General features: G+C 55.4%; 1 protein-coding gene across 2 annotated transcripts in view; it reads right to left on the bottom strand.

Moving 5' to 3' along the window:
- Positions 1–15360, bottom strand: part of ZNF469 (zinc finger protein 469) — a 67807-nt gene that overhangs the window by 18097 nt on the left and 34350 nt on the right. The window contains exon 1 of one of the 2 annotated variants that reach the window (XM_049806071.1): positions 14372–14468. The exons of the other annotated variant lie outside the window; for it this stretch is intronic. The gene's annotated coding sequence lies outside the window, so the exon portion shown is untranslated. Of the gene's footprint in view, positions 1–14371; positions 14469–15360 lie in introns of those variants that run through there. 2 annotated transcript variants of the gene reach the window in all.

Below are 15360 nucleotides of genomic sequence, written 5' to 3'. Positions count from 1 at the left end.
CCCTGCATCCCAGCCACCGACTCCACCCGTTGGGGTCCTGCAGACGCGACACCTTGCAGGGGCTCATTGTAACCACGGTCAGGATATGGCCCCGAGAGGCAGCAAACGGCCTCACCGGTGTGAGGAGGAGGAGGAGGAGGAGGAGGAGGAGGAAGGGGAGACTGAGGACAGCCAGAGCCCAAACCACAGCACCGGGCGCGCTCAGGGCACCGGCCAGCCTTTGGCAGGTGCTGAGAGAAGCCGCGGGGCAGCTGCCAACCTGCTGCCAGCCAGGCCTGATCCTGCACCCAGCAATGAGCCCAGGTTCCCCCACCAGCTCCATGCCATCCCCAACCCTCAGTGTCCCCCAGCTGGGCGGTGACGTGCCGGTCCCCGCGATGCTCAGCCCCAAGTGGGCAGGAGGTAGAGAAGCAGCCCACCTCCCGTCTGTCTCCATCCCGTACCACGCCTGATCAGGCCATGCTCCTGAAACAGCACTCGCCTACATTACACCTTGGGAGTGAGCTGGGAAAAGGGTGCTTTTTCCCAAGTATGGGAAAAGGCCGGGATTTTAAGGGATTGCTGTTACCTCCTTGCCAGCCTCAGGTCCAGCCTGGAGTTGAATCTGACCCACATTCGCTGCTCCCCAAGAGCACGTGGATCATATCCAGACTTATCCTGACGTTACCCTATTTCTCGGTCAAATAAAGAGAAAAGCAGGATGAGGGCTCTGGCTCCTGCCTGGGCATGATGCAGCAGGTGGGAGTATCTCACCAGGAGGGATGTGACATCTCCCTTACCAGCCCTGGTCCCTGCTTGTCCCCAAGGAGGGAGACTGGGACCAGGGACCGGGACTGGCCCGATCCCCGGGCACTGCCCAGGACCAAAGGGACAGGTCTGGGGATGGACAGAGGCTCTTTCTGAGAAAGGCTGGGAAAAGGCTGGAGCATCCCTTGGGCAGAAACTGCAGTGGGAAGGAGCTGAGCCCTGGTGCCGGCAGCTTGAAAAGAACCTTGTTAAGAGGGGCTGGGAAAGATGCTGAGGGTGTGCACGCACACACACACACAAACGGTCCTGGATGGTCTGGTCTGGCTGTGTTGGGCAAGAGGTTGTTTCCAGCAGATTTTTCTGGCCCGAGGAGAAGTTGGAAGGTTATTCAGAAAGTTTGTTTCTTGCTCACGATGGTCCAAATAGATTTTCTGGATCCAAACAGCTTTGAATTTCCAAGCTGGTGAGAATCCAGCTTTCGCTCGGGATCCAGATTTTGCAAACAGTCCTAACCCTTCCTCGGCTTATAACGCAAAAATAGTGGAGGAGGGCAGGTCCCTGGGTGGGCACGGCCGAGCCTGGCAGCTACCCGGGCTCCCCGCGAGATGTGGGGGTGTTGTGAGCCGGCGTCTCGGCACCATGCCCGGGGTCCCTCCCGAAATTTTGTGCCGCCCGAGCTGGAGGCGCTGTGAGAGGAGGTTGCACATCTGGCAGAGGGGATGCCCCATGGGACGCGGCACAGAGGAGGTGGATGGGGTGAGGGGGAGAGGAGAAGACGTGAGATACGGCTCAGCCCTGCCTGGAGGTCACCCCAGTCCGATGTCTGCATGAAAAGGGACGGAGGGATCAGGGTGACCCAGCAAAGCAAATCCCGTAATTCCCTGGCTGGGCGGTCGCGGGAGCTGGGTGTCAGTCAGCTACGGATGCTCGCTCCGGTCCCATCCCCGGCCGTGGCCAACAGCATCTGAGTCTTTTCCAAAGGAAATAAGATGGCTGGTGATAGAGAGCGGTGAGGCTCTGCCGAGGTTTAACTCAGCTTCTTCTCGCCCGTCGTGGAGCGGGAAAAGCAGCTGGGATGTGCCGAGCGGGGCTGGGAGCTGCCAGGCTGGAGCTACCCCAGGGGCTGCTGGCAAGGTCAGGGTCAGCTCCCAAAATCCCCCCCTCCCCAAAGCAAGGGGCAGGCCTGGTTCTGATGTGCTTTGGCATGAGCGAGCGGAGCCCTTCAAAGCATCTGCTTCCCTAAAAAACCAGAGGCATCGGACATCTGAGACCTCCTTCCCTCCTGCTCACCAAGCCCCGAGACTGCGGCGGGTTTAATCTCCCCTGGTAATCAGCAGAGGGGCTTGGCCTGACAGCAACATCTTTGTACGGTTGAAATAAAGAATGACTTATTTTGACATTTATTTAAGAAATATTAATCTTTCATTTTCCTTCTAAATGCTCCTGTTTGCTAAGGAACTATCTGTTACCTAAGTGCTCCGATAAATCTTCTAAGGTAAAATTACATGTTAGATGCTGCCAGAAGGGTACATTTAAGAATACTTCCTAAATTATCAACTGCATTAATCTTAATTACTTTGGTAAAAGTAGAGTCTGGCATTAGGGTGAACTAAATTGAACGGGTGTTTGTTTGTCTTTATCATATCACATATTTGAGATCATTTAACAGAACGCAGATAAAAGGCGTGCGAGGTACAGAGCAGCTGCCTAATGAAAATGATGGCTCCGGATGACAAAGAGCAGGCAGGAGGGGACCACAGGAACCCCTGGGGTCCCCAACACAGCAGGACCTGCCTGGGCCAGGGTGGTACACGGGCAGAGCATCACGGCAAAAAAATGTCAAAAATCAAAATTAACTCCTCAGACACCATTTTGAGCGATAAAAGCAGAAGATCGGAAGGATTGGTGTCCCATCGGGTGCCGGGGGAGGCGAAGGGCTCTGGGTACCAGCACATCCCACATCACCCTGTGGGTACCCTGGGAACCAGCCTGTGTCCTGCCAGGGTGCAAACAGACAGAGTGGGATGCACCAAAGCACGTGCTCAAGTTTTTTGCTGAAATTTGGCCGCTGTCTGGCTTATTTGGAGAACCGCGGCATGCCTGAGTAGGCCCAGGCCCTCACTTTGAGATGAGTGCATCACTCAGTATTTTAAGGCACAGAAATGAAATTAAGCATGGGATTAAGTGCTCTCTTTCACTGGGGCCTTGGAAAGGTATTAAATCTTGCTGCGATGAAATCTTGCCATCTCCCCAGGTCTGCATGACCCAGGCAGATTCGTTATCAAAGCGCAGTGAATTTGCATAAGCCAAAAAGGAGGCTTTTCCTCTCCCTTGCTCACTTTTGTTTTAAATTTAACAAAAATTTGTCCACTGACACCCCTGTGCACGGGATGCTGAAGGGGAGCTGGTGGAAGAAGGGGAGAAATGATTCTGTGCGCTGCCGAAGATGCAGATAAAGGATGGATTTTAGGGAAGGGCAGCCCAGCGGCAACACCTTGACCATCTCCAGCCCTGGCTGAGCCCCTTGGGCATCGCCAGGGCACGGCACGCCGGTGTCCCACGTCACCATATCCCCCTCACCGCTCTTTCCCGGGATAGGGTCCCGCTCCGCATTTCCCTCCTAGCCTTCCGTGACCCCCCAAAAAGGAAGAAAAAAGCAAAAAAGCAAAAGCAATGACACCATTCCCAGGCCAATATCACATTTCCTTCCTCCCGGCAGAGCCTGGGTCTGCTCCAAGCTGCCTTCTCCTCCGCTCCCGCTCCCAGCCATGGTCAAACGGGGACAGGAAACCCGAGAGCAATGAGCACATCACCGGTATTTTCACCCAAGCCTCATTTAGCTCATTATCCTTTTGACATCCTTCTCCTCCCCTTCTCTCGGCAGCACGGCTGCAGATCAGAATCTGCCCCACGTTCATTTGGCCAGTTCTGCCTTCGGGCAGGCACACGCACGCACACACGTATCGCTGAGCGAAATTAATTGGCTCATTGCAATTAACGCAGTCACAGACTTCAATTGGGGTCGGCTGGATGTCTGTCAGCGAGTGCACGAATCCAGCCCTCACCCATCAGGGTGCTGTGAGCCCCCATCACTGACAGAGGAAAGCCGCTTTCCTGCAGGTCTCATCCTGCTGATGACAGTGATCCCCAGCGACCCTCATCTTGCCGAGCCCCACACAGAGCCAGGTTTAGCAGATGGAGAGAGAGGCATTTCACGCCGGGGCTTAGACGGACCAAAGGCAGCACAAGGACCACGAGCAGTATGAGGAGCATCACGGCACCGGCCAGCAGCGGTGCTCCGACTGCACCGATCAAGCCGGTTCAGATGATCTTGTCACCCCTCCCCAAGCTCAGGCTGGAGAAATGACCTGCAGCGGGAGCCCTTCCAAGGCCATCCCTGGTGACACAGACCCCTCATCCCTTGCAACCCACCCCCGGCATCATCCCAGGGAATCCCACCCATCCTGGTGGTACCCGACGGCCGCAGCGGTCACCCCAGCCCGGAGAGCAGGGATGCTCCCGTCCAGCCTGAACTAGTTACCAGAGGATCTGATAGGAGGAGCCTGCTGCTAGATTTGGGGGCTTTTAAGCTGTCAACTTTCCTATAATTATTAGCAATGTTTTAAATAAGCTCTCTTCTGAAATTTGCTTCTGAAAGACAAGATTAATGAGCATTTCCTTTGGGGATTTATTGCACTGTTAATTATTCTCTTCCAGAAATTTGGTTCAGAATATTATCAGCTTTTTTTTTTTCAATTAAAAGTGATTATAATTTGCTCTATATAAAAGAAAAGTGGATTTAAAAAAAAAATATTATAATATCCCCCCTTCCTGATTAAGTATAATAGTCAAGTGATGGAGATAAAAGTAGCCAGTGGCTCTGGCAGGCCACGCCGTGCAGACACGAACTTGGCTTGTCCCCCCCCCGCCGCAGCAGCAATATTCCTGGTGGGGTCCAGCTCTCGGGATAACGCGATGCACAGAGGCTGACTTGCAATTTATGGAGATTTCCTGCAGAGGGAAGCAAAGGTGTCTGCAAGCAGCCGCCCAGCACGGTGCCAACTTTGGACAAGGGGTTCAGGGAGGAGAAGGCTGGCGATGGTGAGACTCAGCGATGCTGTTCCAGCAGCCACCTTCTCCCAAATAATCTTTGGCTGTGATTTCAGGGCTTGTGGTAGGAGATGCTCCACGGAACACCAATCCCTGTCGGCTCACGCAACGGGAAGGTGTTGGTAAAAATGGTGGTTTCTCTTTTCACCAAAAAAAAATATGCCTTTTTGCACCAGGCAATCTGTGGGATTTGATGCGGGACCCAAGCAGGGACAGCCCTGGAGAAGGGGCTCAGGTCCCCAAAACGCAGCCCGGGTCAGGCACCAGCACCTCGCCGGTTCAGAGGCTGTTTGCCCTCCCCAGCAGACATTCCTCGTGAGTCTCCCAAATGCAAAACATTCAGAAAATGCTCCGAATACAAATGCTTGCTTGGTGGGGGACGGATCTGATTACACCCAGGGCACAGGGGGGAGCAGCCCCATGCAGGACTTTGCTGGAAAACACCCTGCAGAGTGCACAAGACCCCGAGACCACGTCCACTGCAAGGTTTGCTTTAACCCCAGACTCTCCCTGCAAAAGCCCCACTGCTTGGCTTGGCTAGTAGAAAACAAACAAGATGTTGAGCTAAATGCAAAGGCTGGCCAGGACATGACTCGTACTGACATGTCTCTCACCGGGACAGGCAGATTTGGCGGGTCCCTGGTGGAGTTGTGGCCAGGGTGACCCATGGGTGCTGTCTGTGTCCCCTGGCACACAGAACTCCGCTGGTGATGGGATGCTCTGGGCTATGGGGACGTGCTTTGGGTGCCACCTACCCTGAGGACCCAAGGCACTTGACGCCTTGCAGGGCTTCGAGCAGCAAGCTGGGATCACGTACCCATGCCCAGATGCCCCGGTGAGAGGCACATCACAGATCAAATGGGATCACAGGGGCTTGCAGCCTGACCTCTGCAAGCACGGTATGCATTGCTCATCTCCCAGCACACCTTCCCTCTGCCAACCCAAACATGCCATCCCGGGGCACTGGGATCTCCGACTGTAATGCCGTGGGTATTCCCCCTCATTCAGCCCCCACGAGCTGGCACCACTGGCTTGCATCATCTGTGATCTCACACACGCACTGGTGACATCCCTGCAAAATCCCTGCCGCTCTCAGGAGCGATGCCGGCTCCATCCCCTCCCGCGGGAGCCCCTGCGCTCGCAGCTGGCGTCACGCAGCCATCCTCGGCTGCCTGTGACCTGCAGCTACAGCACAGATCCTGCTGCAAAACCCTCACGGCCGCATCCCTCCCCATCGCTGACGGAGTGCAGGGACACCACCAGCCCCTGCAGAAGAGGGGATTTTAATACCATTTAATTTACTGCCTATATTTACTCCTTTCTGTAAGTAATGTCCTCTGCTTGGCCACAGAAAAACCAACCGGGAGCAGATCCTTGCTGCCCAGCCCTTGGTTTATGGACACTCCAGAACATTTCCCCACTGCTCGGCCAGCAGCATGTGTCAGCGCCGTGCCATCCTCCCCATGCCAAAGGGGAAGCAGACGGCTCATGGGCTGGGGGGAAGAGGAGCACCTGCGATGAGGGAATCACATCCCAGAGAGCAGGGAAGGCAGCTTGGGAATTTTGGGGTTTCCCCTCCTTGAGGCTCCCTCTCCCACCTGTGGGGCTGGGATGCTCCCGTGGGTACCGCATCACCACGGGGAGCTGCATCCATGGGAGGTGGGAGCGGGGCTGTTGTGATTTTGGTGGAGAATGACCCGGTTTGGCTTCCTCCGGCTGGGGCTGCTGCCTGAAGCCAAGCTTGCCATCACCTTCAGCACCTTGCACGGTGTTTCCCTGGGATTTGTGGCCCGCGGGAGGCAGGAGGGATGTGCCACACGGGAAACCGCAGCTTGGGGTCAGGTGTTTAGGAAAGGGCTCGATCCTCAGACTCCAGCATCACCGCAGCTTCTCGCCAGGACAGTCCCTGAGCTCCGACTTGTCTGAGCTACAAAACACACTGGCTGCCCCAGTGGCATAGGCATGGTGGGATCATTGCATTTCAGGCAGTGGGACCCCGAAAAATAAGCTGCCCTGATGCAGCCCCCTCCCGTCCCGGCTGGCTGTGGACGCTGGTGCTGAGAGATGCTCTCTGTTCTCAACAGGAGCAGAAATGCTCAGGGCCAAGAAAAACGTGCGGAGCTATAAAAAGGCTGGTGAACAGAAGGACATTCATGGCGAACTTCAATCGGCTGCTTCGTAAAGATGCCGGTGGCGGTCGGGAGGGTTACATGGTCCTGGCAGCCGCAGCCGGGGAGCAGTGGACGGCTGCCAGCCTCGGGCAGCACCGGGAACAGCGAGCAGCTTGGTCCTCCTCTGCCTGCCAACGTGATGTGGACGTGTCAAACGCCAGTGATATAAAAGTGGGATGGATTTGCACGCCTTGTTGCTGCATCCCTGGTTTGCGGGGTGAGGAGGAGCTGGACCAAAATCCATCCACGTTTTCCGTCGTCTCTCCTGGAGGGTGACGGCAGCCTGTGGCTGCGGAGATCCTCCTGCGCCGTGAAATATCAAAGCTGGGCGGCTGCTCGGGTCAGGTTTGTTTGCAGGTGCCAAACACGAGTCCGGCACATGCCTGAAACTTCAAAGGGCGAGTAATGAAAAGCATTTTGCCGATGGGTTTCCAGGCACACGCAGCCCTTCCTGCTGGTCCAGCTGCTGGGTGGCAGATGTGGGGACATGTCCCTGTGTCCCAGCCGTGGAAGGAGCGGGCATGAGCCAGGCGATACCAAGGTGGAGAAAATCCACCCAGAGGCTCCATTCTATTTCTTCTGCTTCTTTTTTTCTTTTCTTTTTCACCAGGCACCATCCATGAGCAAGCGTGGTCGAATAATGCCAATATTCATCGCCCAGACAAGCCCAGGCTCTGTTTGCTTGGGAGGCACATTTTCTCCAGAGACAAGCTGAGCGACAAAATCCCCTTCCTCACGCCGGTGTATTTTTCTTTCATCAGTCAAAAAAATTAGCAGAGGATATTTCAGAGGGTTGAAGAATTGCATCCTGCAAATATTTTCCTTTTGCTGGTGCTGCATGAGGTGGAAAAGCACTCGGGGTCCAAGCCCATCCCTGCTGCGTCGGTCTGGGTACTGGTCTGGGACAACATCCCTCCTTAGCATGTGCTTGCAAGATGCAAAGTGAGGACTGGGAATTTCCCTTCTGCTTCAGGATATGGTTTTCAGGCAGAGCAGGGCGATTTTAAGATGTTGTCTCAGGGAGACCAGGTCTGAGGAAAGGATGCTGCTGCCCTTCGCACAGGGAAAATGCAGATGCAGCCACACCTGGGGCTGAATCCCAGCCGTGAGGTGATGCTCAAGCAGAAAGTGGCTGGAAAGCACAGAAATGGGCTGGGGATCTGGCCATTGCCCCTGGCCCGGGGTGGGCAGCATCGCTGTGGACCGGGCTCTGTGCTTTCCCGTGCATCTCATCCCTTTCCTCATCTTCGGCCACTGAAGGAGGAATGAAAAAGAACGACCTCCCCTGCCCCCAACCCTCTGGGAGTCTGGAAAAAAATGTGTATTTTTATATCCTGGCTGGAAAACCGAATTCTTCCAAACAGTGACAATTAAAAAAAATAAATAAATCTTGCTTCTGAAAAACGGGTGAAACCCACTCATTACTGGTTTCTCTCCAGACCCCAGTGACAGGCAGATGCGGGTAGGAGAGGGCAGGGGGTCGGGGCATCACTCTCCATCTGACAGGCCATGCTTATCCCGGGATTACTTTTCCTCCCCGCAGAAAGCATCCCAGACAATACCTAATGCTGTGGACACCGGAAACTATTTATTTCCCTCAGCTATTTAGCAACGACCAAACCAGTGCTAATGCAATATTACTAAACCCCGCATACTTTTACAGTGAATTCACAGACCAAGAGTTTTTTTTTTTAACTTCACCTGGAGATTTAATGCTGCTGGGAGCGGGCAGGAGATATTTGCACGGGAAAGCCGGGTGGGATATTCATGCCGGCATGGGGATGGGGCTGCGGAGCAAATAACTTCATGCATCTCTCATCTGCCCCACTCCTTTTTCCTCTGTTTTCCAGCAAAACGTTGCAACTAATAATTTTCACACATGGTGCGAGAGCTGCCGTAAAGTGGCTGCTTATTTCATTAACAGCCGCCGGCTGCTATCGGGTTTAGGAAAAGGGGGTGTTGGAGAAGGGCCGCCCGCACCCCGCGGGGTATCACTTTACCCCGCCGCTTCCTGCCCAGGTGAACCCACACAAACCCGCCTGTGTGATGGAAAACATTCAGGACCCGAGACACGTTTCCAACCGAAAACACAGGCTGCGATTCAGCTTCCCTCCCCTGCCTTCCGAGACGTCCTCCTTTTAACACAGAAAGTGGCATTTATCTCGGGATTCCTCAAACCCACAGTATAAAAAAAATATATATATATATATAAAAAAATTACATATAGGTCTGGGAGTCTGCCTGCGCCCCGCTGCCCATCTCCTCGGGGCAAGCAGCGCTGCCTGCAATGCATTTGCCCCCCCCGGGGCGGTCGGTGCCCCTCGTGTGCCTGGGGATGCTGGAGGGATGCTCCCAAAACAAACCACCCATGCAAGCAACCCTACAATAACAAGCCGGTGCTGAGATCAGCCAGAGGGAAATGGGTTCACTGTCCCGGGTCCTCCCAAAAAAGAGCGGAGCTGGGGAGACGGAGACACGGCGAGAAGACAACTCCCTCGCGCCCGCGTCTGCTCCCGGTACATCCCAGCATCCTGACACCCAGCCTGCCTTCCCCCGAGCCACCCTTTAATCTTCCTTGCCGCGTGTTTCTAAACTGAGAGTTACAATGATCGACCAGAGCAAGGCTTTGGTTTGTTGTTTTTTTTTTAAAGCTGCTTTGCAAAAACACATTCTAAAGAGGAAAATGCGCTGCCTGCCTCTGCCCCAGGATAGGGCCAGCAAGCACGGTGGGGGCTGCAGGGGATGCGAAGACTTTGCCTGTCGTGCCTCACCAGGGCCAAGCCCAGGCACAGCTTGGGGGTTACTTTTCCCTTTCATCGGATGCCAGGTTTCAGCCCAGGATTTATACGGTCAAATCCAAAATCCCTGGAAGGCAGGGCTTGGCGCGGTGGGAACACAGATGCTGCCTTTACCCCGCTGCTGTAATTATGCCACCAAACTTAGAAAGCAGCGGAAGAGCCGTATGTAGCGCTACAATTAGGAGGCTGTTTAATTGCAGTGCAATCGTGTATTGTTTTCTTCTCCCCGGCTTCAGTCGCCAACATCCAGCTGAACATCAGGAGCCACATTGCAAACCCAGGCACGCCGGCTGCCCGGTGCTCCCCGCTCGTGCGTCCTCTGAGCATCGCTGCTGCGGTGATGCACGTGGCCAGACGGCTCTGGGGACAACAGGCTTGGCACCCCAAAAGGGACCCATCGCAGATGTACGGCCACGTTGGGTCAAGAGCAGCAGGCAGACCTGGCCGGAGCATCCAAGCGGGGAAGGAGCCACCAAAATACATATCTGCTTGATGAAAGATGCTTTCTTCCAGCAACAGACATCGTTCTCCCCTCTCTGGGACTCCCCTTCTCCTGCCCAAGGCACATGGGCTGGCCTTGGGAGCAGCCAGGAATGATTTCTCCCTGTCAGCCTGGAGATTTAAATGGATATATGCGTGGGAACCAGCAGCAGCAATGGAGACAACATGGGAGAGCGGCTGATTTATATCGCGTTGCCCCTGCAAACACTGTGCGTAAATCTGCTGCTTTTCAAGGCAAAGCGTGAATCAGAATAGCTCAGCTCGACTTCGCTTTATCTCCTTGCTGCATGACTCATCCTCGGAGCGTCGAGTTGGGTTTCCTACGGAAAAGTGACAGATGTACACGGCCAACGGACTGGCTTTGCATCGGGGATTTCACAGTGCCCGGCAGGAACGGTGCCACCGCCAACTCCTTCGTGGTATATGAAGAAAATGAGGACCCAAGAGGAAAAACCCAGTTGTTCCCAGTCTGACACAGGCAGGCGCATACTGGTTTGGGCAGAGCTGACTTAGGTCCCCTGCTCTTGCCTGCAGATGTTGTCACTTCTCCGAAGTTTAAGCTGAAGCAAAGCCCTCCCGAGATGCTCACCAGCCCCAAGGCTGCAAGAAGCTTCCACGGATTTATCCAGCTGCGGCACCAGGAGGAGGGATGTGCAGGGAGACCCAGAGCACATCCCCGATGTTGGCAGCCTGGCTGGGGCTACGTGACCCAGACAGAGGTGGAAAACACGAGCAGGATCTGGCATCTTCTGCAGGACGGCTCTAGGTTTACAGCACTGCTGAAAGGAGGGATGATAATACTCAAATATCAGGTTTAAAGCATTCTGAAAGTGGGAGCAGGTCTGGGGAGAAAGATGGAGGGAGCTTTGTGTTCCCACCAGGGCTGGGGTCTTTTCCAAGCCTCTCCCCAACTGTCCTCGGGCAAGGCCCTTTAAAATGAACAGGAACGGTGACTTGACTTCACATTTTATCGTTTCAATCCTAGAAGCACATATAATGTTTAGCAGTTGGCAAACAGGGCCGGGCAGCCTCCCATCCCGAAGACTGAGATACCCAACGCTGCAAATCCTCTCCGTGGCGGTGACAGGGGCTTTGCCGGAGGAGCCGGACACATCTCCTGCACCATGCAGGAAGGCAGCTTCTTTTGTTTTCACAGCTGATGTCAGGCCTGGAGATGCTGCCGCGGAGCTACGCTGGTGAGGAAACGCGGCAGAGGGTCGGCCGGCAGCTGTGGCCGTCGCTGCCTGCACCTGGGCTCGTCTCCGACCCACGCCGATGGGGAGGCTCCTGGATCTGCGGCACAGCGGGATGCAGAGGATGCTTTCCAGGGATAAGCTGCCGCTCTGAAGTCCTTGCCGAGCGGGAGGAACAACAGCATTGCTGGGCGATGCTCTAGCAAGATACCAACATGGAGAGCCACCAATGTTTTGCAAAGCACTTCAGAAGCTGCCTGCGCTATCTCTCGCTGGAAGGCACAGGTGGAGCATAGAGGACCGGCCAGACCCTGGTCTCATTGCCGTGATGTCCTCAGTCCTCCTTTCCCTGGGCTGCGCTGCACGCACAGCCTGTGAGGGAGGTTACTCGGAGGTGGGGATGGACAGTATGCGGTGGGGAGCCTGGGTGCAGCCGGCAGCGTGGACGCGGCGAGAGCTGCATGGACAGCCACGAAGGGAGAGATGTCCCAGGGATGTGCAACCACCCTGGGCCCTGTGGCAGCAAGGATGCTGCTCAGGGAAAAAAATTGGCTCTGGAGAAAGGCCAGAGAACCTCTTCCCTTCCAACCTTTAATGATCCGCTCTCAGTAAAGTCACGGGCAAAAGGAAATATATATATATATACATATATATATATAAGCAGACTGTCTGGGTTTCCCTTCGTTGCACCCTGCTGTTGAATGTTTCCCAGAAGGGTGCAGAGAGCTCAGCCAAGCCCAACACACGCCTGTCCCCAGCAGCCAGTGTCACAGTGCAACGGCCATCAGCTTGTCCCCCTCTGCAAAAACAACAGGCGAAGAAAGAGCACTTTTGTTTCTTCCTCCTCTATTGACACAGCTGGGAGGGCTGGAGCCGGGGGAGGTTCCTCCTCCGGAGGGCCAAGAGCCTCCGCACACTCACTTTGTAGCTCAGGCGGTGCTGGAAGAGGCAAAGCTCCTTCGCCCACCTCATACGGGCTTGCTGGGCGCAGCCAGAGCATCCCTCAGCCTGTGCCGGGATCCCGAACGAGGTGGCAATGGGGAAAGACGTGACCCCAGCAGCTCCTGGTGGGTCCCGTTATGTCTGGGAGCCGCGGGAAGGACCGTCCCTGGGATGACGGTGATGTGCAACCCCAAAGCCGTGGCTGCCGGTGCCATGCTGTGCAAACCGAGTCCAGCCAAGCCACCGATCGCTTTTCCTACCCGTCCCCATCCAAGCCAGGGATGCTCCTATAATACCAGGGGATTTGCACTGGGTGCCGTGCTGACCTTTCTGCACGAACGACCCACTGGCCTTCGCCTTCCCCTTCCCTGCAGCATCTTCCCGGCTCAGTCGGACACGGCACGATGCCGGCACAAACGGGTCCAGTGGCCAAGCCAGCGTGTGCCCGCCGGCTCAGCCGGCTCCTCGGCCAGCCCTGTGTCACTCTGCTTTTAACATGAAGGCACCGATCCCTCCTCTCCCTTCAGTCTCTGTTGAAGAATTTACCGCACTGGCTTTAGCAGATGTCCAGTGCAGCCATTCTATTGCCATTTATTCTAAGCTTCCCACTCAGTGCTGAAACGACACAGGAAAGAGATTACTTAATAAACTGTAGAGAGAAGCTATACGTTTCCCCATAAATAAACCCTTAGGTGTTGCGCATGTTTGCAAAGTGCCACGATTACCTGGGATTTCAGGAAGAATCTGGTTCAATCTCTTAGGGCAGAACGTGCCCTCCAAGCCAAACTCAGGGACTCGTCCAGCCCACATTTAAAAGCATGAAGCATCCTGCTCCACAGCCCCCCGCGAGCATCACCTCCAAGCATCCTTCTCCCAGGATTTTGCCACTGACTTGCATGGAGCTGGGGCCGAATCCGGCTGCCCGGCCATTGCGTGATCGGTGGGTTTGCTCCTCTTTGCCTCTGGCCTCCAAGGCAAGAGACAAATGCAAAGCATTCCTTTATCTCCCTGCCTCTACCGAACGACAGGCAAAGCAATAAAATGCATTTTTTTATAGAGCTGTAAATTTAATTTCCTTTTAAACCATTTGCTTCCACTTATAACTCAATGGAAATCCTGTGCTGCTGGCAAAGCTGCAGCATCCCTGTCCTGCCATCAATGTATAGAAGCAGAGGGCTGCAGTTTTTGGAAGAGCTTAAAAGTTGATGGAAGGGAAGATGGGGTGGGGGAAGAGAGGAAAATTCTTAGGGCATTAAGGGCCTATTTTCCATCTTCCTTGTGAACCTTCCTCAAGGGAAGAGCTTGAGCTGCTTTATGGGGACACAATTAAAGCCATCTCTGTCTGCAGGACAAAAGTTCAGCCCCAGATTTTGCTGCAAAGCCGATGACGCTGGTTGTGAGAGGGAGAAAAATGATTATTTTTCTGGCCTGAAAAACCGCACAAGGCTTTAGATTTGGTGCTAAGAAGCAAGAACAAGCGGCGTGGCCTCATGCACATATCCAGCATCCTTACACCGTCAGGAAACCAGAGGGAATTTTCCCAGCGAGCGAGGCAGTAGCACCGGAATCACCCACCCTCGGCACGGGAAATCAACCTCAGCACGAAGCGGTGGGCGGCGGGTGTTGGGTTGATACTTCGGCGCGGACTCTTCCTTCAGCAGGACATCGATTAGGGCAGAGCCCGCTGCTCGGCCACCCCTCCTCAGAGCTCCTCGTTAGTGTGTCCCTTGATGGGGCTGATGGGAAGCAAACGAAGGGCTGCTACGGCGTGACGGCCCCCACGCACCTCACCCCAAGGCTGTGCGCGTCCTCCATCAGCACCCGGAGCTGGCACCGAGCCGTGGGCATGCTCTGGGCACCCGTTTTGTGTCTCCTGCCCAAAGAGGGTGGCCACGTCGCCGTCACCTACCTGGGACCTGAGGACTCCTCTGTCCTACTTGGGCTCCTCTCGAGCTCCAGACGTGCGGAGCTCCCCGGCGTGGCAAATCCCAAGAGCTGGAGAGGCCATTCCCGCTTGTCCCAGGCAGATTCTCCTGTGCTCCTGCTTGTCCCGTGCCACTCGAAGGCGGCAGGCTGCTTACCGGGTGCTAGATCTGCGGGAGAAGGGAGCAACCCGGCTCAGCAGGGAACGACTGCACGGGGATGCTGGAGATGGGCTCCAAGCCACCGCTGCAGGGACATCATCCTGCCACCCTGGGGCATCGAGTCCAAAGTACAGGAGCTCTTTGGGAAGAAGCTCTGATGGAGAAGCTGTTCTGGAAAGCCAGCGCAGGGATTTTGGAAGAGCCCCCCAGCCCGGCTGGGAGGGGGATGCTGCAGCAGGGTTCGCAGGGCAGGGTCCCACCAAAGCTCCACGGTGCTGCCCCTGCCGAAGCCAGCACCCCTGAGGGGACGGCAAGGGGAAAGCGAGCACCCACGTGTGCTGCCGTCTCTCCTGCCTGCAGTCTGCCCTCCTCGCTGCCGGTGCTGCCAGGCTCTGCCAGCCTGGGTGCTCTGGCTGCCAAAACCCGAGAGGTGCCACGTGCTGAAGGATGCAGGCCCCCTTCTCCCTGCTCTTAGCTCTGTTTTTTTATCCTGCTTTTTTAATTGAGTGATGAGGAACGAGGACAAAAAGGCTCAAGACAGATCCACGGGGGCCACCGCTGTCTCTGCCGCTGCCCATACCAGACTTCATGGCCAAGTCCTCCTCTCCAGCCCATCACCTCCCCCAGGGATGCTCACCAGGCTGGCACAGGGTCTCTGGCCACGCTTCGGGATACCTGCCCGCAGCCCAACACCCAGCACCCTCCTCGCCCTGTGCTGGGGGAAGAGCTGCTAGCAAACACCTTCGAATCCCTCATCCCTGCTCTCCAAACCTGCATCATTTCAGTGAATATTCAGGTTGTTCTGAGGGATAGA

The sequence above is a fragment of the Accipiter gentilis genome, chromosome 7 (assembly GCF_929443795.1).
Source record: "Accipiter gentilis chromosome 7, bAccGen1.1, whole genome shotgun sequence".
NCBI classification, from domain to species: Eukaryota; Metazoa; Chordata; class Aves; order Accipitriformes; family Accipitridae; genus Astur; species Astur gentilis.
This window is presented reverse-complemented; position numbering and strand designations above follow the sequence as displayed.